This window comes from Mauremys reevesii, linkage group 5, assembly GCF_016161935.1.
Source record: "Mauremys reevesii isolate NIE-2019 linkage group 5, ASM1616193v1, whole genome shotgun sequence".
NCBI classification, from domain to species: Eukaryota; Metazoa; Chordata; order Testudines; family Geoemydidae; genus Mauremys; species Mauremys reevesii.
Window position 1 is genome coordinate 61,892,269 of NC_052627.1, and position 25,870 is coordinate 61,918,138.

Here is a 25,870-nt window from a genome sequence, read left to right on the forward strand (position 1 = left end):
GGCATTTTATCTTGGATATATTTATTCTGATTGAACAAAGTCTTCTGTAGCATTTTTCTCCTTCATCTTCAGTTATTTTCCCAGAAGTGCTTTATAAATGCACCTACATCTTTTCACTGAAACTATATTGTTCAGCTCCAATCTCTTGCTGAAAGAGAGGTCTTTTACTCCAATTAGTGGCACAGCTACTGGTTTATCTCCTTCAGCCTGCACAGTGTGAAACAGAGTATTAGTATATACGTATCTTTTGCATACTCTAATATCACACCTTCACTGGACTCCTGGGTTCTGAGGCTTTTTGTTAAAAAGCGAGTTATTATCATAAAGCTGTCTTTTTATTAGTGCCACCACATTCACCTGTCTCCGCTCCTTTTTATTACCTCTGCAGTAGCTATAATTGAATCAGAGAAGATGGTCTGGAATTGATGCTGCCATGTGCTATTTCCTACTGGCAGAGAAATTATGGAAGGAAATGTATTATGACTTTGTCCTTGTCATCACTACTTAGCAAGGGAGGGTGTAGCTCAGTTTAAAGAGTGGTTTTTTTTTATTATACACCCACCATGTCTTTAGGACTACAGAATAGAGGAAATATCAGCAAGCATGTCTAATAACCCAAAACACTTCCTGCTGGACCACAGCCTGTGTGTATCAGACCAGGGAAGCACAGTATACATACTAAAACATACTTGTGAGTAGACTTGAATGAAATTATGGGCTTCATGAAAGCAGTGTAGTTTAAGGAGGAACTAAAAGAAGGAGATGATGATAGGGCAGGTCAAGAAAGGGATTCTTAATGCAAAGGATCGCATGGGAGTGAGAGAAGGGAGCATGATCTTAGATGTAGGCAGCAGCTGAATTTAGCAGAACCTTAAATGCAATACTGAGAGAACTTGAATCTGATGAGGAAGACATGAGTGAAGTGATCTTAGGCGAAGGGTGAGCATGGTCACTTGCTCTGCTTTGGTATATTTAAGTAGTAATTCCTCAGAGTTCTTCACCTTTGCAACAGGACCTCATTCTTTTCATAGCAATATCAAATTACAGTAAATTTTCAACCCTTCAGCTTCCTTGTTGGTACTATGTCTCACCATCATCTGAAATATTTTTCCTTTAAACATTCTACTGTACATTTAATGATAGGCTGGAACTGAGGACAAGTGAATTTTCTCCATAGGTCAGAACTGACCTTCATAAACTAGTTACAATTCTACACTCACTAAAATAAAATTGAGTAAAAAGAGCCCACTTAACTGTGTGCCAAATAAGCATCAAGTGAACACAGAACCCAAACAAAAAATCGGCTTGTTCACTCAGTCACACTGCCAATATAGTTCCCTCTACCCCTAAAAAATAAAACACTGCTGTCAGAGGATTTCCTTTTATATAAGAAAATCTAACAATCAAACAATGTGCTGAATTGTCCTGAGACATCAATATAACTTTTCATAGCATCTGTATTAGAATATGAGATTAAAACATTTCCATTGGTGATGCACACCCTGGCTTGAAGTAATTTCACTCATATGCAGGGTTAACAGTTTGGTTCAATGGCTCTCAGCACCCCCACACATTTCTCAACAGAATCATGTGAAAGATGGTAAATAATACTTAACAAAAGCAGTGGCCCAGTGAAGAGGAGCAACAGCTACAGAGGGAATTCTTCAAATCAGCACTACATCAATGAACTCATGACACAAAGCCATGCAGTACAATGACCATCAGGATCAATAATTACCATGTCTGTCAAGCTCAATCATATGAAAGAGTGTCAAAATGGAAGAAAACTCCATTAATAAAATTTCCCTCTCAGGACTTCTTAGTAGGTCATTTAGACACTATGTTAAGTCAAACCAAGCTAATTCATTGTGAGACAGATGTTTGTCAAACATGAAAGCTGTATCAGTGCAGCATGTTAAAGGACATTAGAAATAAATGGTCAGCTGGACACCTTATGGGTAGAAAGAGGCTTTTTATTTTTCCTTTGGATATGTAAAGAACGCTGAATATACTATAGCAAACTCATAGGCACCAGCCACCTACCACAGCTGAAGAACAGGATTATAGACATCAAAGTAGATTGTTTTGTTGTTTTTGAGGGGGGGGGGGAGCAAAGAGAGAGGGGAAGAATGTGTTTGCTTTTGTTTTAAAAACTTAAGGTGATTTTGTTTAAAAAAATCTTTTAATCCTACATACTAATGAAACTACTTAAAGAAAAAAAAAACAATAGCACTAGAAAATCATGGCAGAAATTTTATTCTGACCAGTAGAAGCAGTGATGCATGAAAGACTACTCGTTTGTAGCTGTTGGCTGAAAAATACACAGTGCAGATATTAGTCTGAATGCAAAAAAATAAACTTTTTGTATGCAGCTAGTACTGGTACTTATCTTCTAGCACATTTTTATTATTTTCTCTTAACTGAAGACCTACCTTTCACGCTGAAAGTTATATGAACAAGCTCTTGATCTCAAAATACTAATAGCCCTACTAATGCATTAGTTATAAGTTCAAGGAGGGACTAGGTAACAAAAGTGAAAGTAATCCCCCCAAGTACATTTTACAAGCATGAGAGAAGGAGAAAGAGTTTCTTATTCCCTAACAAACTGAAAGGCACAATTCATTGCCTAGTGAATACAAGGCTTCCTATATAGGATGAACCTGAAATATAGTCAAGAAAATATATATACCTCAAAATATAGTGGAGAGTATCACGAAGGGAATAATGAAGGCTGCCAAACAAGAGATCAAATATCGTAGGAGGTAGGGATAGACTATCTGCTAAATATCTGTTTCTTGTCTTTAACCTTTTAAATTCAGCCTTCTCAAATGTAACTTTCCTATCATCACAGCATGAGACAGTAGCATATAAAACATTTGTTATGTATTTTCCCTTGGGCTGGAGAGAAAATCTTCCCAAATATCAGTGAGTTTTTGAGATTTTTATTAGACGTTACCTGTTTTTTAAAAAGGTCACAAACACCACCATTTCTTCAGGGCCAATTAATCTCTTAACATTCCACAGGGGTATTTTGTTAGATAACATAATCATGAGAAAAATATGGAAAAATGTTAATATAATGGGTGAATGTTTATATAAGACAAAATTCAACCTAGTTTTGCAACCAAGTTACAGATAGATCCATGAAGAATTTAAACAAATTATTACAGCAATTAATGCAGGCATTTCTCTGAAATGCTACACTTGCAAGACAATAGCAAGCTAAATGTGAAATGGTATCACTTGAACAGAAAAGGGTTGGACTAGCAGTAGTTAGAACCTAGGAGTCCTGTCATTGGCTCTGCCACTGAATTGTTGTATGACTTAGGGCAAGTCATTTCACCTACTTTGCCTCAATTTCTTCATCCTAAAGTGGGAATTCTTTATCTATTTACAGGATGCTGTCATTTGTAATGTGTTTGAGAGACTTGGATAAAGGTGCTATAAGAGTGCAAATAACCAGTGTCATAAAAGGAAATGATTGTGAAACAAGCAACTTTTCATAGCACACTGCATATGCCAAGTAAAAATAATGCAGTGACATCAGGAAGACAAAGGTAGTGTACCATGGCAAAGCTCATTAGTGTCTAACAACAGTACTTGAAGTGCTTTGATGTTTCTTATAAGTCTTTAAATCAAAGGTATACCAGAGACACCTGATCATACACAGAACAAAGGCAGACAGGAAGCTGCAGGTTGCTATATATTATCATTTAGATTTTACTGGATTCCTAGCAGGGTTTCACAAACTCCGCAGGTTATTTATGTCTCCACATAAAGAAAAGGTAACATTTTGTACTATCCTGCAAAAATCAATAATTTATCTGTGTTTATAATAACGAGCCTTTCAGTACTTACTGTTTGGCTGACATGGATCCATAAAAAACGTCATCTTCTGTAGCTGAACATCATTCTGTGGTCTAACACAGATCTCTGAAAAACAGTTCAGCAACTTGTATTAAAACTTGCCCGCTGATCAAGAATTTAACTTTTTTTTTTAATTCGGTAAGAAAACTTAGAATGAATTAAAGTTGGATTTTTTTATGTGTTTGTTTGTTTTTTAAAAATGTCCATCTTCTGTTGTTGCCAGATGTATTGCATCCGTGGAGGGATAAGACTAAAATTGGTGTTTATATTGTTAGTCTCTGGGTGTTATGTACGTAAAACTCTGGCCATTCTAATGTGATGTTCCAAACCTTAATTGAGCTCCATCAGTTGTCAGCAGTTTAAATGGCCATGTTTAAAAATCCTCCCTCTGCCTTTACAGTGCTATCTTTGATCTGGCTGCACTGTATCTCAAGGATTAGCTCTGTGCATACTCCTAGTCTAACAGCTTTACTTGTCTCTTGGCAATATCCAGCTTTAAAGTTGATACTGTGGAAGGTCACGCCTTCTGTTGCTATGCTTTTTATTTGGGAAACCCTCCATAAATTATTGAGTCTGCCCAGACTTTAAATTCTTTATGTATAAATTCGGTTGAACAGCAAGCCCATATGTACAACTTGCTGCTTGTCAGCTAGATTTTGTACTACAAAGCAACTAGGCATAGTTTAGTGATCCTGGCCTTTGTGAATCATTATATACTATAACATTCTCCTTTAGTTGTGGCATGCTAATATTTTCATGACCACTACACCAGAGAGGGTTTATTCATAGAGGAATTTTGCTTATATATTATAAACACCTTTATTTTAACCCTTATTTTTCTTAGAAGGAATACTTAGATTCTTCTTTACCAGCTGCTGATTTCTCACTCTAAGTCAGAGGTTTGATCCTAAGCTATGTCCAACCCTGCTGAGGTGGGGAAGGTACAAAAGTGTCTTCAAGCCTCCTAGTTGTCAAGTGGCGATGTCTCCTAGCCATGTCCCGTACACTGCCAGCTGGGTAGGGTAGTGGTGCAGGAGCCACAAAAGGGCCTGCCACTCAAAGTGTCTCCTTACACAAGGGAAATCCTCATGTTGCTGGGTCCTCACTGGGTTTTAGCCTGCTTTGCATCAGGGGAACAATACAAAGACGACTTCACATGACTAGGAATCAGTGCCATAGTCCTCTGTTTGTGACATCATAATCCTCTCTACAGCAGCCAATTGTATCACCAAGAATTGTCTTCATGGTGATGAAGAAAAACAGTAGAGGTAAATTAACTGACAAGGTATAAAGATCCTCTCCATGTACATTTTCCTAATAAAAACTAAGAAAAACAACCCAGAAAATATCTGCTCAGAACAGGGTTTCTCAAATGGGAGGTCGTGGGATTATTTCATGAGGGGTTGTGAGCTGTCAGCCTCCACCCCAAACCCCTCTTTGCCTCTAGCATTTATAATGGTGTTAAATATATAAAAAAGTGTTTTTAATTTATAAGGGGGGGTTGCACTCGGAGGCTTGCTAAGTGAAAGGGGTCACCGGTACAAAAGTTTGAGAACTACTGTTCTAAAACCAATGTATTTCAAAGCTGTCCAGAGAGCACTGTCAAGTCTTTAAGTCAATTTTTAGCTATTTGATGCAAGTGTCTGCAATGTTCATATTTTTCATGGTTGTTTTCCATATGGGTTACCATTGTTCCAACCCCTCCACAAGAAAGCTTCTATCTATCTGTTTTCAGTGTTATATCTGATTTAACAAGAGGCTGCAAACCTTTATGTTTTGCATAACATTTCAGGTAAAGTATTTATTGGTGTTTAGTTACTGAGCTATTTTCTAGATTTCAATATATTTCTTAATTGCTTTTAACTAAACAGTTGCCAGATGTTTTTTAGTTCAAAGACAGTTGTGAGTTATTAGCGCAGAAAATGTTGTGAGCCTGTAGACTTAATTTATTTTTCATCCTTAACCATTTGCCTGTTATTTTTTTTCTTTTTTAAATAGTATTTTAAAAGGTTGTAATTTTGTATTCCTCAGCTTGGAGTAATTGTTTATGGCTGAGTCCTAAACCTAGACAGACCATACACTGGAAATGCTGCTATATATTGAACAATAGCTGCTGTCAAAATGAGACAAAGAGAAAAGAAGCAAAACACTCCACACAGGGAATTGTGAAAACATTGTCTGCAGATTCACACAGTTATATTAAAGATACTATTATATGTAAATGGCCAAAATAGATTTTGAAAAATTGCATATGCAGTGTATAATTTTGATATGACTTTCTACACAGGCTTGTCTGTATTTTATAAGTACTCTAGAGAACCTCCTGTTTAACACCTAACAGTAATGTATTTCTAATTAGTGATGACTGCACTCTGAGAACAGAGAGAAGGGAGTGGGAAATGGAATGACAGGGGAATGTCTTGTCGTTCATTTGTCTGGCCACCAGGTGTCATTCTATGAGCACATTTGCACCAGTGTAGGAGCATTACTATGGCAGCAAGTGCTGTAGGTTTTACGGAAGAAATAACATGTGTAAAGCACTTTCCAGCATGTACAATGAAACCACCATGTTCTTTATTTAGAGAGACTGAATGACTAGAAGGAGGAGTAGAATATTAAAGGAACTAAAAGGTCCCTTGCTCTCTTTCTGTCAATGCTCTGAATGACTAGCACAGGGGTCGGCAACCTTTCAGAAGCGGTGTGCCAAGTCTTCACTCTAATTTAAGGTTTCACATGCCGGTAATACATTTTAACGTTTTTAGAAGGTCTCTCTCTATAAGTCTATATATTATATAACTAAACTAGTGATGTATTGTAAAATAAACAGGGTTTTCAAAATGTTTAAGAAGCTTCATTTAAAATGAAATTAAAATGTTGATCTTATGCTGCCGGCCCGCTCAGCCCGCTGCTGGTCTGGGGTTCTGTTCACCTAGGCCGGCAGTGGGCTGAGCGGGGCCTGCGGCTGGGACCCCGGCTGGCAAGGGTTTGTCAGCCAGAACTCCAGACCAGCAGCGGGCTGTGCGGGGCTGGCGGCCAGGACCCAAAGGACTGGGGGCAGAGGGCTGGAGTCAGGGCTGGGAGCTGGGTATGTGGAGGGGTGTAGGTGTCAGGGCAGAGGGGGCGCTGGGTATGGGTGGGGGTGCCAGAGTCAGGGCTAAGGTTGCGGGCAGTGGGGGGGATGAAGGAGTCAAGCAGAGGGCTGGGTATGTATGAGGGAGGTACAGGGCCCAGGGCAGGGGCCTGCGGGGGCGGGGGGGTGCCGGGCTCAGGGCAGAGGGCGTGGTGTATATGTGTGGGGGGATCGGGGGTCAGGGCTCAGGGGAGAGTGCTGGGTGACTGCCCCCCTAAAAACTCTCAGCCCTGCTGCTCCTTGTCCCCTGACTACCCCCTCCTCGGACCTCTGCTCCCAACTGCCCCCCAGGACTCCACCCCCTATCTAAGCCTCCCTGTTCCTTGTCCCCAGACTGGACTCTACCTCCTACGTGTCCCCTGACTGCCCCGACCCTTATCCACACCCTCGTCCCCAGCCAGACCCCCAGGACTCCCATGCCTATCCAACCACTCCCCGTCCCTTGACAGGACCCCCAAACTCCCAACCCATCCAACACCCCCCACTCCCTGCCTGCCCTAACGCTTTTTCACACCCGTGCCTCCTGACAGGACCCCCAGAACTCCCAACTCATATACCCCCCACAGCTCCTTGTCCCCTGACCACCCCCTTCAGAGACCTCCTACCCTAACTTCCCCCACAAGGACCCTCCTTGCTCCCGGTCCCCTGGCTGCCCGGACCCCTATCCACCCCCTGCCCCCTCACAAACCCCGGGACTCCCATGCCCCATCCAACCCCGCCCCTAACCACCCCGGGATCCCACCCCCATCCAACCCACCCTGCTCCCTGTCCCCTAACTGCCCCCACCCGTTATCCAACCCCCTCCAGCCCTGGGCCCCTTACCATGAGGCTTCACACAGAGCTAGATACGGTGCTCCGCGGGAGCGCACAGCCCTGCCCCTCCGGTTGAGCGGGGAGCATGTCTGCCACCCCGCGGAGCCAAACGCTGCCCTCGGGAGCACGCAGCCCCAGGGCTCCAGGGGAGGGGAGAAGGCGGGGGAGGGGCCAGCAGCTTGCTGCGCTCAGCCCCATGCTCCAGCCCGGGAGCGCAGACCCCCCACGGCTTGCTGTGCTGGGAGAGTGGGGCCATTTGCCCACCCCGAGCGCACGGCTATGCTTCTGCTCCGTGCCCCCGCGGGGGAAGTGGAGGGCAGAGGAGAGCGCGCCGGGCTGGGCAGGATTTTTAGTGGCATGCTGGAATCCCGGTAGGCTCCAGTGTGCCATTAAAAATTGGCTCGCGTGCCAAAGGTTGCTGACCCCTGGACTAGCACAATTTTTACATCATAGAATCATAGAACTTAAGATCAGAAGGGACCATTATGATCATCTAGTCTGACCTCCCGCAAGATGCAGGCCACAAAAGCTGACCCACCCACTCCTGAAATAATTCTCTCCCTTGACTCAGCTGTTGAAGTTCCCAAATCCTGATTTAAACACTTCAAGTAGCAGATAATCCTCCAGCAAGCGACCCCTGCCCCATGCTGTGGAGGAAGGTGAAAAACCTCCAGGGCCACTGCCAATCTACCCTGGAGGAAAATTCCTTCCCGACCCCAAATATGGTGATCAGCTGAACCCCGAGCATGTGGGCAAGACTCTCCAGCCAGACACTCAGGAAAAAGACTTTCAATATCCCAACATTGACCCATAGGTTGTCAGGGTTTGAAGGGACCTCAGGAGGTCATCTAGTCCAACCCCCTGCTTAAAGCAGGACCAATCCCCAGACAGATTTTTGCCCCAGATCCCTAAATGGCCCCTTCAAGGGCTGAACTCACAATCCTGGGTTTAGCAGGCTAATGCTCAAACCACAGAGCTATCCCTCCCCCTAATTGATCAAGCAGTGTGTGTTGTGTGGCATTAAACGGTGTGTTTCTGAAGTAACTGTTCAGCTTAGACACTGTCATTTTTATTCACTATCTTGGATTTGCAACTACATTGTTCACTTCCATTTAAGGTATAGGAAGGCTGGAAAAGTACAAGAATCCCCCTAATTTTAGGCTTCTATGGATGAGTCAGGTAGTAACTTCCAATTGTATAAATGTGTTTTCACTAACGTGATACCAAAGTTTTATGCAAGAATGAATGAGTAGGAAGTGTAATATTGCTCGCTCTTTATGGCACCCTTTATGACCGTATCTGAGGCCTTCAGCCCCTGTGCAGTGGGGAAGTACTACTATCCCTACTTTTAGTCCCAGATGGGGAATTGAGGCAAAGAAAAATTAAATGATTTGCCCAAAGTCCCACAGGAAGTCTGTGTCAGAGAAAGGAATTGACCCCAAGTCACAGGCTAGTCCCTAACTACTGTACCATCTAAGACATGCTGCTATGTGATAGTTCAGTGTCAGTGAGGAATCCAGGAACACTCTCTAGAGGCTTAACTGACTAGTTGTGGGTGAGTTTTTTCAAATAAAGGAGACCACACCATAGCTGAAAACTCCTAAAGTCCTTTCATCTGCCCACCAACATCACTTTTGTGTTTCTCAGGTGCAGCTTCATCCATGCACTGATCTTGTCCAAGCACTGGGCCATCTTGGTGGCAGTGGTATTGTCATATGTGGTGAAGGATAGTTTTGTGTGTCATCTGCATATCGCTGGCAGGTGAGTCCATGTGGTCTGAGCAGTTCTCCCTATGGCTGTGTCTAGATATTGTTTAGAATTAATCCTTGCGGGACTCCACGAGTGAGGGGGCTAGTGGTAGAGGGACAGCTGTGTGTCCCTCCACCAAAAATTCATGCCATTTTAGTACATTTGCCTATAACCATGCCACCTCTCTCAGGTGCAAGAGTGGTATCTTATCACCTAAGTGGTATAAGCTAATTTTTATAATTGTTACTTACTTTTGCAGTTGACAATAAAATGGGCCCAACTGTGAAACAGTTACTCATATCATATGAGTAGCCCCACTGAAGTCAAGTGAGACTATCAGTGGATATCATTCTGTGGCTATCCACAAAAGTGAATCTGTGTCATGGTTTCCCTTAAATAGCTGTTGATTGTATTTGTCTGACACAACAACTGGGGAAATGTGCGTACATAAAATAGGAAAATATGACTTGCAAATCCCACAAAAAATAGTTGAGGAGTTGAGGTTAAAGTATCACCTCTGGAAACAACTTTGGCTCTTTTTAAAAACTAACTAGATTATCAAGAAGACATAGTCCTTTAAGACCTAATTTGTTGGCAAAGAAAAAAAACCACAACTTTTTCAATTTAAGGCTTACAAGCATATAGGGGAAAAGAGGGGGAATGTAAAAGTTAAACTGTAAATTGTAGTTGTTCTTTCCATATATGGCTTGTTGGATTCTCACAAAATATAAAAAAATGTATCTTTGTTGGAAACATACTCTGTGTTCATGTGCGAGTGTTACTTTTTGATTTCACAGCTGGGATAAAAAATGTTTGTGGGGGGGGAGATAAATAAAAATGTGAACTGACTATACTGTTGAGTTCTTAACAGGACAGAAAAATGACATGTTATGTAGAGTCAGTAATTACTGAGAGGCTCACAAGATATATTTGAAAAGGTTTAGCAGATTACTGCTTACAATGATCCAGCTGCTACAGAGTTTGCTTTTTAATGTTAGGTTGGGTACACGTTAAGACAAAGTACATTTGGTTACCAAGGTTACCAAGTGTGACTTAACCAGCAGATGCCTTGTTTATAAAGTTGAACATTTAAAATTAGGAAGAAAAGCTAGTTTTTAAAAAGTGGGGGTGTGGTGGGAGGACCAATGACATTATTTTAAGTGGGGATGTGTGAGGATCATGGAGATTTAAATCTGCTGTGCTATTTGTCCTGAGTACATGTGAACTAGGCAGTTTCAGGGCAAGCTGCACTGCCACCTAGTCCCACCCCACCAATAGGACTCAGTCCTAACATGATTGGAGGGAAGACAAGGAATAATTTTGCCAGGATATGTGCATGGAAGGGACATTCTCTATTAATTTCTTCTCTCCATGTACCAGCCTGAGAGAGGCATTAGCTTCTTCCCACAGCACTGTCCTCCTCTGCCTGTACCCATGATGTGTGTTCTATGGGGCCAGAGATCCATGTGGGGGTGGTGACAAGCTGCACTCCATAAAGGAGCCCCCTATAACAAACACTGTTTCAATGGCTCAATCTAGTTGTAGAACACAAAGTCTTGTTTCTGTTCTTATTTGGGATGGGCTGTTACTAGTAATTCTGGGTAGTGCCTATGCCCATAGGACCTTAGGTGCATTATTCATTCAAGATAATATGTCTAAGGAAAAGAAGGAAGCAACTCTCAAACCAAGAACCACACCTGAATGCACCAGTGACCACCGATCCTTACCTGGAAAGAAAAGAAATAAACATCAGTACCAGATGAAGTTTCTCTCTCCGTTGGTGTGGGACACAGAGCAGAGAAAGGAAGTAACTGAAGGGTAAGAAATGCAACTTAGAGAGAAGTTAGAACTGTTTCCAGAGCACTGATTTTGATAAGTTTCAGGTCACATGAACTATAGCTAAAACCTAAATACCTTTGAGGGTTTGTTCGTTTTAAAAACGGTATTAATTAGGTGGAGAATTGATTTGGGTTATATCCCATTCAATGGATGGCCAACATGGCAACTTTATATCTTAGCAAACAAAAATGACATTTAGTGATAGTTTATATTGAGTAAGGATACACCCACATTTGAAAATCTGGAAATGAGAAATTCAAGGGGAAAGACTTGTGCATTTCTTTCCATCTTCATATTGCCTATATACTGTCAATAACTAGGGCCTTACCCAATTCACAGTCCATTTTCATAAATTTCATGGCCATAGCATTTTAAAAATCTTGAATTTCATGATGTCATATATTTAAATCTTAAATTTCATGAAGCTGTAACAAAGCATGAATATTTATTGAACAATGGCAACATACAGACATGTAAAACTCTTCAATCAGAATTTCCCAGCGCAGCCTTCAGAGCTGGATTCCTGGCCTGCAGCCGCTGCTCTCTGGCCACCCAGATCTGAATGCAGTGCCACCCATAGGCACCGACTCCATGGGTGCTCCAGCCCTGGAGCACCCACAGGGAAAAATTGTTCGGTGCTTAGACCCACCGGCAACTCCCCACCCTGCTCCCCGTCCCAGCTCACCTCTGCCTCTGCTCTGCCTCCATCTCCTCCCCTGGTTGCAACGCATGTCCACTTTTTCCCCCTGGCTCCCAGTGCTTGCACCGTGAAACAGCTGATTTGCATGGCAAGTGCTAGGAGGGAGGGGGAGGGGGGAAATGTGGTGCGATCAGGGAAGGGGGGGCTGGGGCGGGGATTTGGGGAAGAGGTTGGAAGGGGGCAGGGAAGGGGTGGGATGGGGCGGGGCCGGGGTGGGGGGACATGAGCACCCACTGGTGCTGGGGAAAGTTGGTGTCTATAGTGCCACCAGCAGCAGTGCAGAAGCAAGGGTGGCAATACCTTACTATGCCACCCTTACTTCTGTCACTGTGCTGCTGCTAGCACCAGCACTGCATTCAGACCTGGGCACCTAGCCAGCAGCTGCCGCTCTCTGGCCAGCTCTGAAGGCAGCACAGAAGTAAGGGTGGCAATACTGTGACCACTTTACAATATGGGTCAGGACCCCCAGTTTGAGAAATGCTGTGTACTTGTATATACTTTCACCCTATAGTATAAAGGAGTATAGTATAGGGTAAAAGTACACAAAAGACCAGCTTCCACAGGAGAGACCAGATTTCATGGACCATGACCAAACATGCCAAACCTGTGGGAAAAAATGTAGAAATTGGTTTTGGCTTGTGAGTTGCTTGTTGGCAAGTTTTTGGTTTGTAACTTGTTGCTTCCTTTTTTTTAATTGGCTCCTGGCAAGCAGGAGGAAGGGGGGAGAGAGTCAGGGGTGCACTGCAGGTCCAACACAGTCCCAGACTGCACACCAGGGGGAATACAGTCATAAGAACATAAGAAAGGCCGTACTGGGTCAGACCAAAGGTCCATCTAGCCCAGTATCTGTCTACCGACAGTGGCCAATGCCAGGTGCCCCTGAGGGAGTGAACCTAACAGGCAATGATCAAGTGATCTCTCTCCTGCCATCCATCTCCATCCTCTGACGAACAGAGGCTAGGGACACCATTCTTACCCATCTTGGCTAATAGCCATTTATGGACTTAGCCACCATGAATTTATCCAGTCCCCTTTTAAACATTGTTATAGTCCTAGCCTTCACAACCTCCTCAGGTAAGGAGTTCCACAAGTTGACTGTGCGCCATGAAGAAGAACTTCCTTTATTTTTTTTAAACCTGCTGCCTATTAATTTCATTTGGTGACCCCTAGTTCTTGTATTATGGGAATAAGTAAAGTCTCCTCTTTTCCAAACTGAAGAGTCCTAGCCTCTTTAATCTTTCCTCATATGGGACCCTCTCTAAACCCCTAATCATTTTAGTTGCTCTTTTCTGAACCTTTTCTAGTGCTAGAATATCTTTTTTGAGGTGAGGAGACCACATCTGTACACAGTATTCGAGATGTGGGCATACCATGGATTTATATAAGGGCAATAATATATTCTCAGTCTTATTCTCTATCCCCTTTTTAATTATTCCTAACATCCTGTTTGCTTTTTTGACTGCCTCTGCACACTGCGTGGACATCTTCAGAGAACTATCCATGGTAACTCCAAGATCTTTTCCCTGACTCGTTGTAGCTAAATTAGCCCCCATCATGTTGTAGAGATTCTTAGAGATTGGTTTGTTTTGAAATGGGATTAGCTTGATTTTTGGCTTATTGTGAAAGTTGGGGTGCTTATTTACTGCATGAAAGTTGGTAACTGTGATGTGTTTTTCACAGCTATGAATTTGATAGGGCCCTATCAATAACATAGAATCACAGAATACCAGGGTTGGAAGGAACCTCAGGAGGTCATCTAGTCCAACCCCCTACTCAATGCAGGACCAATCCCTAGGCAGATTTTTGCCCCAGATCCTTAAATGGACCCCTCAAGGATTGAACTCACAACCCCGGGTTTAGAAAGCCAATGCTCAAACCACTGAGCTATACCTCCCCCCACGCTAACACTCCATAAGGCTGTTACTTCCGTCATAAAAAGTGACCCAAAAGCAATACACATCTCAGCTTAATCAAAACTGCGCTCTAACAAACATTTAATGGTGTCTTTACATCAACAGATCATAACATCTGACTGTTGCACATTCCAAGCACTTAAAAATGTAGGCACTTCTGATTCACTTTTTTAATCAATACAGCTATCTTCAAGCATCCTTAGTAAAACTGCATTGGATAAGTACAGTTTTCATACTTTCAACGGTTAATTGAAATGTGAAAGAGCTGTTCTTAGAAATTCTAAAATATAAAACTGCTTTTACTAAACATGCAAATGTGTTCTTTAAACACAAGTTCTGCATGATTACAGATTTAAAAAATAGTTTGTAGTTTCTTTACTCACTTTATCAAAGTAGCTACTTTGTTTCAAATTCCTCATAGACATCTACTCAGGGTACGTCCATACTACCCGCCCGGATCGGTGGGTAGCAATCGAATTCTCGGAGTTCGATATATCGCATCTCATCTAGACACGATATATCGAACTCCGAACGCGCTCCCGTCGACTCCGGAACTCCACCACCGCGAACGGCGGTGGCGGAGTCAACGGGGGAGCCGCGGACGTCGATCCCACGCTGTGAGGACGGGTAAGTAGTTCGAACTAAGGTAGTTCGACTTCAGCTACGCTATTCGCGGAGCTGAAGTTGCGTACCTTAGTTCGACCTCCCCCCCCCAGTGTAGACCAGGCCTCAGAAGCTATTCATTCGAAACTTTGGTGTTTGACGTGAATTGTTTCACTAACTTATTTTCTAAAAGACTTAAAAATTTTGCTACTTTTACAGATGCTGCCAAGCTGTGCAATATTTCTGTGGCTCAGCCACAAGGTTAGCTATACTTATTTAGCAGCAAGACTAGAAATATTTCTTTAGGTTGATCTCTTGCGGGCTACAAAGAAACATGTTGCTTTTCTACCTAAGATTTAAATTCAAACAAAATATGATTTCTGGGGTTTTGGAAACAGACCATCAGAAGGCTTCTATGGTTCGCATGCTGAAAACCTAATCTGAATTTCAGAGCAAAATGTTTTTCCACATTGTTTCAATGGACTGCTGACTCACCACTTTAGCAACAAACCTATCATCCAATTAACAGGGACCAAAATATAAGAGCTCCTCCCAATCCTTCTATATGAAAGGTAGCCAAGATCGGTGAGTTTATACGGGTGTAAATGAGCATGCTCAGAAAGAAAACACATGCACGAAGGAAAATGCTGTGGAAAGGCTGACTAGCTAGATGAGGAGCTGTCATTCACAATTAAAGGGATGCAGAGAGAGCTCTAGGCTGAATTTATCTCCACACTGAAGTCAGTGTAGTTACCCCAGGGTGAATTTGGCCCAGTGAATCTCTTTTTATTATATCCACTTTCGCTTAGCCAAAGAAGCTAAGCTGTGTCTTCTGATGATTGCAACAACCCACTGTGTTTACTTGCAGCAGTGCACTGACTGACTAGGAGACTAAGTTTATTGCTTTTCAGTTTCATTGACTGTCCCATACTATAGAAAATAGTGAATAGCAGTGTTTGCTATCCCTTCGCTGTACATCCATTTTGTATACCATTATCATGTCCTCTTTTATGTGCTTCTCTAAGATAAACAGTCCCAGTCTTTTCAATCTCTCTTTATATGGAAATTTATCCATGCCAGTCTTTTCACTTGACATTCTGAACCACTTCGATTTCTGCTATAATCTTTCTGAGAACTTTTAAAAACTGATTCAATAGAAATAATTTCTCATAATGAATAATTAACCATGGTACTTGTTGCCTCATGACTGAGGCCAAGAGCTAAGAAAGATTTAAAAACAAAACAAAAACGGAACAAGCATTTATATGGACAGATATACTGAAACAAAATTGGGGGGTTATTTTTAGAAGGGACATAAATCCTCACAAGCTAGTCAATTCTGTAGGTACAGATTGGTTCTGTAGGTACAGCCCTAAGCAGGGGACTGAGTAACAAAAGAAATGCTGCACTCCATATAGCTAAGTTTGAAAGTGCCAAGAGATTGCTGAACTATCACTGTTGTGGCCAATATGTGGTTTTCTAAAATGTTCTTATTTTCATCCTAGTAAACCCCCTGTGGAATATCAAGTCTGACTATACCAACTGCTAACATGTGATTGATGGATGGGCGATCTGTTCTTGCAAACTGGGATACCAGGTGGCAGCTGTTGAGAATGGTGGGGACATTTGTGTGGACACAGGTAAAAGCATTAGCTATAGTATGCCAATATTTTTAACTCATTTACAGAAATGACAGCAGAGATGCAAAATTCTCATTAGGTTATGTTGTCCATCCTCCTGCCAGTACAGACACGTTCTCTCTAACAAAGTCTTACTGTTTTGTTTTAAAAGATACTCAGTGGGGCTTCCACCACTTCCCTTGGGAGACTTTCACAACCAAAAGAGTATATTACAAGGAGTATTTTCCAGAGAGCCTACATTTTTCCTGCTCTGTTTCATCTCATTACTCCTAGTTGATAAATGCCTCTTATAAATGTTCTCTCCCCCCTAGCCCACCCATTAGCACAATTTAAAGATACTATATAACATATTCCTTAGAGATGCTTCTAGAGCCATTCAAGAACTCACCTCTCTCCTTGTAGTGCATAGCAGGATTATTTAATTATTTACCCTGTGCTCCTGGTAAAACATTTTTTAAAGGGAGGGGAGAGAAATCAGTTGTTTTTTTTTAAATAATCCTTTTTTTTTTTTTAATAAAGTGAAGTTTATCAAGTCACAATACAGCAGAGAATTAGGTCTGGACAAGATGCTTTGGGCCAACATTTTGAAAAGTACTTTAAATTTGCAACTACCCTACAATTATAGTATCTTTTAGTTGAAAGAAAGGTGTTTACACAATTAGAAGCATATGCAGTACAACAGAACATTAATTATTCTTCAATAATTGTTTTATACTAATTCTTTATTTCAACAAATGAATGCAATCAGTCTGGGCACAAGAATAAGGTGACCAGGAGTTGGTTCCATATCAGTATGAAGTTATATATTTTATGGTTCTTCAAGAGTGCAGTAAACAGAGCACGACATGTAGGGATTAGTTCAAATTGATATGAATGCAACAACTCCCTTTAGGAAAGATCCTTCAAAGGAAAATCATGATGTAGTCTGACATTATGAAAACACTGTCAGGAAGCACATTAAGTAATTTACTTTCCAATTAGGAAATATTTATTAGCTACATGCAGAGGCATGTGGAAGCTCACACTCCTTTCTGAGGTAGCTTAAATGACATCTCAAGATAATCCTATTTGCAGCTTCCATTAATCTTTAGCAATACCTTTCCAGTTATTCAATTAACCCAAGCTGTTGAATTCATTTAGTTTTGCTTTCTCCATAGGAGCATACACATATCTGAAACAGTTGGATCGGCATTAAATAAAAAGGAACAAAATCAGTATTTTTCACGTTCCCTTTAGAATTACAATATAAATATCAGGCTTAGAGACAGTCAATATACTAAAATTATGAAAGCATAACTCATTTACATTCCACTTACTTCCCATTAGGTGAGAAATTAACCTGACCTACTGGTAATAGAGTTAAGCAGAAGGACAAGAAATGAATGAAAGAGACTGAGTTAGCTTTTAGCTATTTGGAAATTCCCAAATGTTAGCAGTCTCTTAAGTATGTGCCTTTGTATTACAGCTGCAGACATGTCACTACTATAAAGCTATTTGAGATGAGATAAAGCATTCTGTTGTGTCCATTAGCAGTGCCAAGCAGTAGCAATATTTATGAATCTCACCATGTGAAAACTGTTTTACGGTACAATACAAATAGTAATCTGTGGTCATCAGAACCCTTTTTATATACACACACAGACACACTTGCAAAACCAAAATTAAATTCCAGAAGAGTAAAGGAATTTAAAAAAAACCCACCACCAGAATGTGTGGTTGTCCTGGGATAATCACCCTCACAGGGAATGAGAGGCGTAGGATTATGCCTGATGCTATGTAGTGCCCTACGGTTATGATTATCTGATAGAAACCACACCCCATTTTGTGCATTAGTACTTACTTATAAAAGTGTGTTACTCATAGAATTCTATGAGTATAAATACAGCCAGGTGAGGGGAAGGAAAGTGCTGTGGTTTCTGGAGTACTCTGTAATCACAAAGAGCTCAATAGATTTGTGTGATACCTTTAATCTTGTGACAGTTAGACACTGAAATAAGATTGACCTAGTGTCATTTTCATTCATAATCATGGATTACAACCACCAATAACTAGTTAAATACTTGGTTATAGTTAGAAAAGCCACTCTGTAAAACATTATGAAAGAATTCTATATTCAGGTCCTGATACAACAGAGCAAATTTTACATACTTTGTGCAGTAGGTTAAATGGTTTTAGTTAAACCAGCAAAAACCCTCAGCGGACACTCTCTTTTCAGTTTGAAAGGTTCATTTCAGTTTCACTTAAGGCATTTCCTAATGTGAAGCTAAACAAAAATAAGTCTAGTTTTAACTAAAATAAGTATCTACACAGCCTTTTGCACCAGTTTAGCTAACTTGATTTTAACAAAAAATAATGCTCATCTACCCACAAACTGGAACTGAAATAACTAAATTGATTTCATTTCACACCTTAAGTTATTTTTGTGCAAATCATTATGTGAAGCTCTTTTATTTCAGAATATGCTTTTCCTAGTTCAATTGGTTAATAAACAAAACAGTGCAACTCCATGTAGACAAGCATGATGTCATTTTTACATCAACTCTCCCCCCACCATATCTGAAAACATTTATCTTTGCTCTTGATGTTCAGTTTCACACAAGAAATTGGAACTGTTGTTCTAAATCAGTTTCTTGTTTTAGATGCCTCCAAAAGTCAGCATGAGTAAATTTACAGACTTTAAAGTCAGGAGGGATCATTATGGTTTTCTAGTCTGATCTCCTGCATAACACTTGCCTTAAACTTCACCCAGTATTTTGGTCAAGCATTCAATAGCATTCCACAATTCTAGGATAGCATTTTCAGCCGGGCCTAAGAGTTTTAAGCACCAACCCGCATTGGCTTTCATTGGATGCTGGGCACCTAATTCCCTTAGCCTTTGAAAATCCTAGTCTTCACTTTCACTTTGCACTCAAACATTAGGGTGGATCTAAATCTTTGAGCTTAATCTTTCAGAGAAAGATTTAAAATATCTTGGTCAGAAAGTTACAGCAATTCTAGGGGGTTTTGTTTTGTTTTGTTTTGTTTTTTTCTCTCTCGCACACGCTCTAAAAGTAAACAACTCGTTTTTCTCAGGTTGGAGAGGAAAGGAAGAGATCTCAAACACTGGCATACCATCTTTCAGCCTTGTCTCCTCATATCGTGTCAAATAAAAAATAAGTGTTAGCCCTCACATTTTGGTTGATTGATGAAACACTATCTAGAGCTATAGTAAAGGTACTGCAAGGGTTGTGACCGGATGAGTATGTCAGTGCCACATACTGTGACTTTTAACTATTTCACATGGCAAAGTCTTTATACTTTGGCCAACATCTACGGCTACCAGGGGATGTACCTTGAAAGCAATAGTAACTTGCACCTCTCCTTAGATGAAAGGTACAATAAAAGTGCCAAGTATGAGTATTGTTCTGACATCCCATTAATAATTATATACATTAGGAATGTAAACAGTAAAATAGAGAAACATTCTGAGAGGTTATAAAAAACAGAATAAATGAACATACATATCTGGCACTTAAACTCTTCTCTTGTGGATAATGATGTTGCCAGAATAGTTTGTTTTCATTTAATTATTTATCACTGCATAATTATGGGCATATATACATTATACACTCAGTGTTTGCAGGAGAACTATATAATATTAAAAGAACTCTGAAGTTGCAAACCTCAGCACTCAAACAAGAAAATGCCAAAGTTCTGCACTCTTAACTCAGCCTTTTTGTGCATATGTATTACATTACAGTCTTCAATTAAGCATAACATGCTGTTTTTCCTTTATTCAGTGTTTACAGGTCTGCTACCTGTCCCTTACTGCTTAAAGGATTTATTGTTTCACAGCTTCTGGTGCACTGAGAGCAGGGGATGAAACAGCAGAGTAGTGGTAGCTGCAAACATTATTTTTCTATAGGACCCAAGCCAGGTATAGGATCCAGTGGACATAGTGTACTTAGATTTCCAGAAAGCCTTTGACAAGGTCCCTCACCAAAGGCTCTTATGTAAATTAAGCTGTCATGGGATAAAAGGGAAGGTCCTTTCATGGACTGAGAACTGGTTAAAAGACAGGGAACAAAGGGTAGGAATTAATGGTAAATTCTCAGAATGGAGAGGGGTAACTAGTGGTGTTCCCCAAGGGTCAGTCCTAGGACCAATCCTATTCAACTTATTCATAAATGATCTGGAGAAAGGGGTAAACAGTGAGGTGACAAAGTTTGCAGATGATACTACACTGCTCAAGATAGTTAAGACCAAAGCGGATTGTGAAGAACTTCAAAAAGATCTCACAAAACTAAGTGATTGGGCAACAAAATGGCAAATGAAATGTAATGTGGATAAATGTAAAGTAATGCACATTGGAAAAAATAACCCCAACTATACATACAATATGATGGGGGCTAATTTAGCTACAACGAGTCAGGAAAAAGATCTTGGAGTCATTGTGGATAGTTCTCTGAAGATGTCCACGCAGTGTGCAGAGGCGGTCAAAAAAGCAAACAGGATGTTAGGAATCATTAAAAAGGGGATAGAGAATAAGACTGAGAATATATTATTGCCCTTATATAAATCCATGGTATGCCCACATCTCGAATACTGTGTACAGATGTGGTCTCCTCACCTCAAAAAAGATATTCTAGCACTAGAAAAGGTTCAGAAAAGGGCAACTAAAATGATTAGGGGTTTGGAGAGGGTCCAATACGAGGAAAGATTAAAGAGGCTAGGACTCTTCAGATTGGAAAAGAGAAGACTAAGGGGGGATATGATAGAGGTATATAAAATCATGAGTGATGTTGAGAAAGTGGATAAGGAAAAGTTATTTACTTATTCCCATAATACAAGAACTAGGGGTCACCAAATGAAATTAATAGGCAGCAGGTTTAAAACAAATAAAAGGACGTTCTTCATGCAGCGCACAGTCAACTTGTGGAACTCCTTACCTGAGGAGGTTGTGAAGGCTAGGACTATAACAATGTTTAAAAGGGAAGTGGATAAATTCATGGTGGCTAAGTCCATAAATGGCTATTAGCCAGGATGGGTAAAGAATGGTGTCCCTAGCCTCTGTTTGTCAGAGGATGGAGATGGATGGCAGGAGAGAGATCACTTGATCATTGCCTGTTAGGTTCACTCCCTCTGGGGCACCTGGCATTGGCCACTGTCGGTAGACAGATACTGGGCTAGATGGACTTATGGTCTGACCCGGTACAGCCGTTCTTATGTTCTTATGTATCAAATGCTATGTGGGTGCACAGCTGCTACACATTTAAAAGAGGTACATAATGCACACCACCCAGTACTAGTCACATGGGACAAGCCAATAAAGAGCAAAACCAGGACCTGGCTGCAATAGATAAGCCCTGAGACATGAGTTTCTGCCAGTCGTGCTATTTGGCCTCCCTATGCGTGCGGGGAATGCAAGTAGCTGTATTATGCCTACCTTGAGTGCACATTGGATGAGGCAGTAGCTACTCTGCCCCCTTCCTCTTAATGTGTGCAAGCAAAAGGAGCCATTATTTGGACTGTGGCTTTGGAACTGTAGCTTTGGGTTACTATATGTTTTCTGCTTATTAGATAACTGCAGAACCCCAGAACAGTATGTACACTATGAAAAAATGTGTATATTATGCTGAATACCCTATGTATATATAAATAAAGACTACCAAAGATTAACCAAAGTACGGTATCTTTCTACTCTTAACTATTCCTCTTTTTCCATTTGCATTCTAGAAACTATACGAGATGGCAGTTACTGCATCCTCAGGCCCTCCCAGAGGGATATGAATGCCGAGATATGGAACACTATCAGTTTGATTGCATCAGAAGAGCCCTTATTGTGCCAAACTGAGTAATTCAGAATTACACTTTTTTTAGTCCTTTCTTGCTCTATTCACTTTCCTTGATAAAAGAAGTAATAAGTCTAGATGTGGATAGTCTTGGAGAAAACTGCTTACTGTATTGCTTTGAAAAGCTCCTGTCTCTGGAGAATACACTAGATTTCTGCCACAGCCTATAAAACCTACAAGCCATTATACATTTTATTAGACACCTCTTCATTTTAAGCTGAGAAAAGTAAAAAATAAGGAGTCTGACTTAGCTTATCAGAGAAAAGAGATTGCAATGTGTATTTAGGTCAATAGTAGGGTGGGTTGATGGAACCTTCATGTCCATTACAATACAAGCGTCTATTTGCATTCTTTCAGATGCAGTTTTCCATTGTTCCAAACTGGATTCTGCATATTCACAGTATGTTCTTGTAAAATTACTATTAAAAATTGGAGCTGACTGTAAAACCTTGATTGGAAAAAAGATGAAAATTCTCACAAGTTCCCCCCAACCCCATTTTCTTATTAGTTCTATTAAACGTGTATTCTGTGCAAACATATAACTGTCATGTTACAAACATGAGCTGTCATCCTTCCCTTGTGAGTAAAGTTACACGCATGCTTAAGTATTTGTGGAATCAGGACCAAAGAGTATAATCCTATACATCATGTCAATTTTATTCACATGACTTACACAACTCAGACTGATAAGAACAGGCCTCGTGGAGCAAAATGCTGCAGCTTTCCCACTGACTTCAGTAGGAATTTTGCCTGAGTAAGATGCCAGAATTTTGTCTCAGAACAAGTCTGCATTCTTTACTCAGAGAGCTTACAGAAAGAGAGGATAGATTCCCTGTCACACTGTAAATCAGGAATAATTCAATTGAACTCAATACCAGTGAGAGTGAGATCAGAAAACTGACACCTGACAATGACAAATTTACCATGCAGAGTTATGTTTGGGGGCCTGATTGTGTAGTTCTTACTCAAGCATGGCTACTGCTTGAATGGCAGTCTTGCCTGAGTGAAAACGGTAGAATCAGGTCTATGATATTTGTGTATCTTATACTGTTTTTTTTCATCATAGCATAACTATTATAAAAAAATTCAATAAGCTTATAAGAAGCAAATATTATCTGTGACACACAAAAAACAAACAAATTTGTTTTTACTAATTTTGGGCCAATTCCTGCAATCCTTTACTTATTCCTCAGGCAGCACCCACTGACCTCTATAGGAGGTTTTCTGATAAGAATTGAGTAGGGACTCCAAGGTTGGTCTCTACATATCCATCTCTAAAGATTAAATAATATATAGTAATGGAATGGTACAAACATTTTAAAGTATTCAGACTAAACCTGACTGGATTACCAATGAGCCTTAATATTGATCTGGAGGAGATTCAAATGATGGCAACAAGGTATCTTGCTTTCTATGTCTGTTCAGCCTTTTGGCCTCTCTGTGGAGACTTCAAACAAGATGGCCAATTAGTGCCAGTTTTGGCAATAGTTATGATGTGGCTACTTACTTTTTGGGAACTGAACCGAGAGTTCCAAATTCATTTCATATCAACAATATTATTAAAGCTGAAAGTTACATACACTGATTATATTCCACCGAAAAGTGCCATATCTATATTGTCAGTATTTCATGATTTCCCTCTGCAATGAGACTATTAAAATATAAGGAGACAATATCTGAGGTAAAGAATTTCAGTTAAACAGCTGAATATTAAAAGTTATTCCACAGTCAGTGTGATGTTGCACACCATATGCTTTATGATATAACTGAAATATGCTTTATGCGAAAGGTCTCTTGTAAGGTATCATTACAAATCTTATAATCTACTGAGTGTGTTCATCCCATTTGTATGCATGTATCATTCTTGTATCTGAAGCTAGAAATATGAAGTATAACTCTGAGGGCCTATTATAGTTATGCAAAGTGTGGGCCATTAATGGTGGTTTAGAATCTTGATGGCTCCCATTGACTAGAACAATTGGTTTAAATGGTTTATTTACCTACAAGCCTTCCTGTGTACTGTGTTCCAGCTCATGGGTAATAAAGAATGAGGTCTCACAGGGACATGTGATCATGTCACCTGAGACTGGAATCCATCTTTTATCTGGTACTTTTCCATTTAGAAGGAGGGGTGGGGACCCAGAGAGACAAAAGATTTCCGCCTTGTGCCAAAGCTATAAAAGGGGTTGGAGCAGGACAGAGAGGGCTGCCAGTCATGAGAAAACCCCTGCTTTCCACCTAAGATGTCTGCTGGAACTAACAAGGACTGTACCAGGGGAAAGGATTGGGCCCAGACTAGGAAGAAGTCTAGTCTGTGAAAGAAGCTTATTGGAACATCTCTGAGGGCGAGATATTACCTGTAATCAGTTTCTTAATGTATTAGGCTTAGACTTGCATGCTTTTGCTTTATTTTGATTGGTAACTTACTTTGTTCTGTCTGTTATTACTTGGAACCACTTAAATCCTACTTTTTATACTTAATAAAATCACCTTTGTTTATTAGTAAACCCAGAGTAAGTGATTAATACTTGGGGGAGCAAACAGCTGTGCATCTCTCTCTATCAGTGTTATAGAGGGCAGACAATTTATGAGTTTACCCTGTATAAGCTTTATTCAGAGTAAAATAGATTTATTTGGGGTTTGGATCCCATTAGGAGTTAGGTGTCTGGGTTCTGGAGTCAGGTAACCTGCAGAGCTGTTTTTATTTAAAGCCTGCAGCTTCGGGGGCGTGGCCTGGACCCTGGGTCTGTGTTGCAGCAGGCTAGCATGTCTGGCTCAACAAGGCAGGGTTCTGGAAGTCCCAAGCTGGCAGGGAAAACAGGCTCAGAGGTAATTTCAGCACATCAAGCGACAGTCTCAAGGGGGTCTCTGTGACAGAGTCAGCTCTTGGAAAAGAAAACTATTCATCAGAATAAAAAGATCAGAAAAAGTCATAAGATGGAAATTATTAGACTGTCCCCAAAACCACTTCATTAGCTGAATGTCCACTGAACTCTGATGCTGAATATAACATCCAAAAGAATACAATAACAGTTCAGCAAAATCTTAGTTTTGAATACAAAATTTCACTAAAAAATGTTTCAACTCATTGGTTTAGGATATGAATTTAAGAACAAAGGCAAATCCACAAACAGCTAAGTAATATCTTTTCCCCATGCTACAGTACTATACTATCCCAGAAAATAACTTTTAATTAGCCAGTTCCACAACCTCTGTCCTTCTACATGTTAAATAGATAAGATTCACTGGAAATTGAACTCCTCTAAGGCCAGATTTTCCCATCTGACTGATCTATGCTTAGCTCAGAACTGCAATGGGGAGCCTGCAAAGATGGCTTTAGGCTAATGTTGCAGCTCCTCTGCCATCACCTAGCTCAGAGTAAATGCTGTCCTAAGGACAAGTTCTGTGTATGGCAGGAGGGGAGGTGGCAGAAATCTGGACCAGATACACACAGAATAATAGAAGATTTAGACCAAACCTCCCTGGAGCTAGAGAAAAGTCACACCTGCCCAGCGAGAGGAGGTAGACTAACTGGATAACTGAATTTCTGGGAAAGCCAGGAGCGGCCTGTTCACAAGACAGCCCAGGAAATTCCATCTGACACCTGCTTTTGGAGGACAAGGCAGAACCAGTTATAATTTTTTTATTTTTGTGGTTCTGTAGGTTTCTGTGTGTATTAAAAGGGTTTCATCTAGATCAAGAATATCCTAGTTAAAACATTCTTCTGATGTCTTTTGTCAGGTTTACTTAATATCATGGTGTACTGTATTCCAAAGTGTCTTCAG

The 25,870-nt window shown here is 40.7% G+C and overlaps 2 long non-coding RNA genes across 5 annotated transcripts; one reads left to right on the forward strand and one right to left on the reverse strand.

Annotated features, from left to right (window-relative positions):
- On the reverse strand, positions 1 to 5,020 carry LOC120405571. Its single transcript, XR_005598683.1, has 3 exons — positions 4,737 to 5,020; positions 3,859 to 3,933; positions 1 to 207 (listed from the first exon to the last, which is right to left on the reverse strand). It is a non-coding gene; the product is annotated as an uncharacterized LOC120405571 (long non-coding RNA).
- Positions 3,491 to 22,506, forward strand: LOC120405572. 4 transcript variants are annotated; one of them, XR_005598685.1, is made up of 5 exons: positions 3,491 to 3,557; positions 9,458 to 9,571; positions 11,220 to 11,377; positions 16,120 to 16,254; positions 21,970 to 22,503. It is a non-coding gene; the product is annotated as an uncharacterized LOC120405572 (long non-coding RNA). The 4 variants fall into 4 exon arrangements; XR_005598687.1 differs by lacking the exon at positions 3,491 to 3,557 and adding an exon at positions 5,094 to 5,135; XR_005598686.1 differs by lacking the exon at positions 3,491 to 3,557 and adding an exon at positions 5,122 to 5,152.
- The last annotated feature ends 3,364 nt before the right edge of the window (positions 22,507 to 25,870 follow it).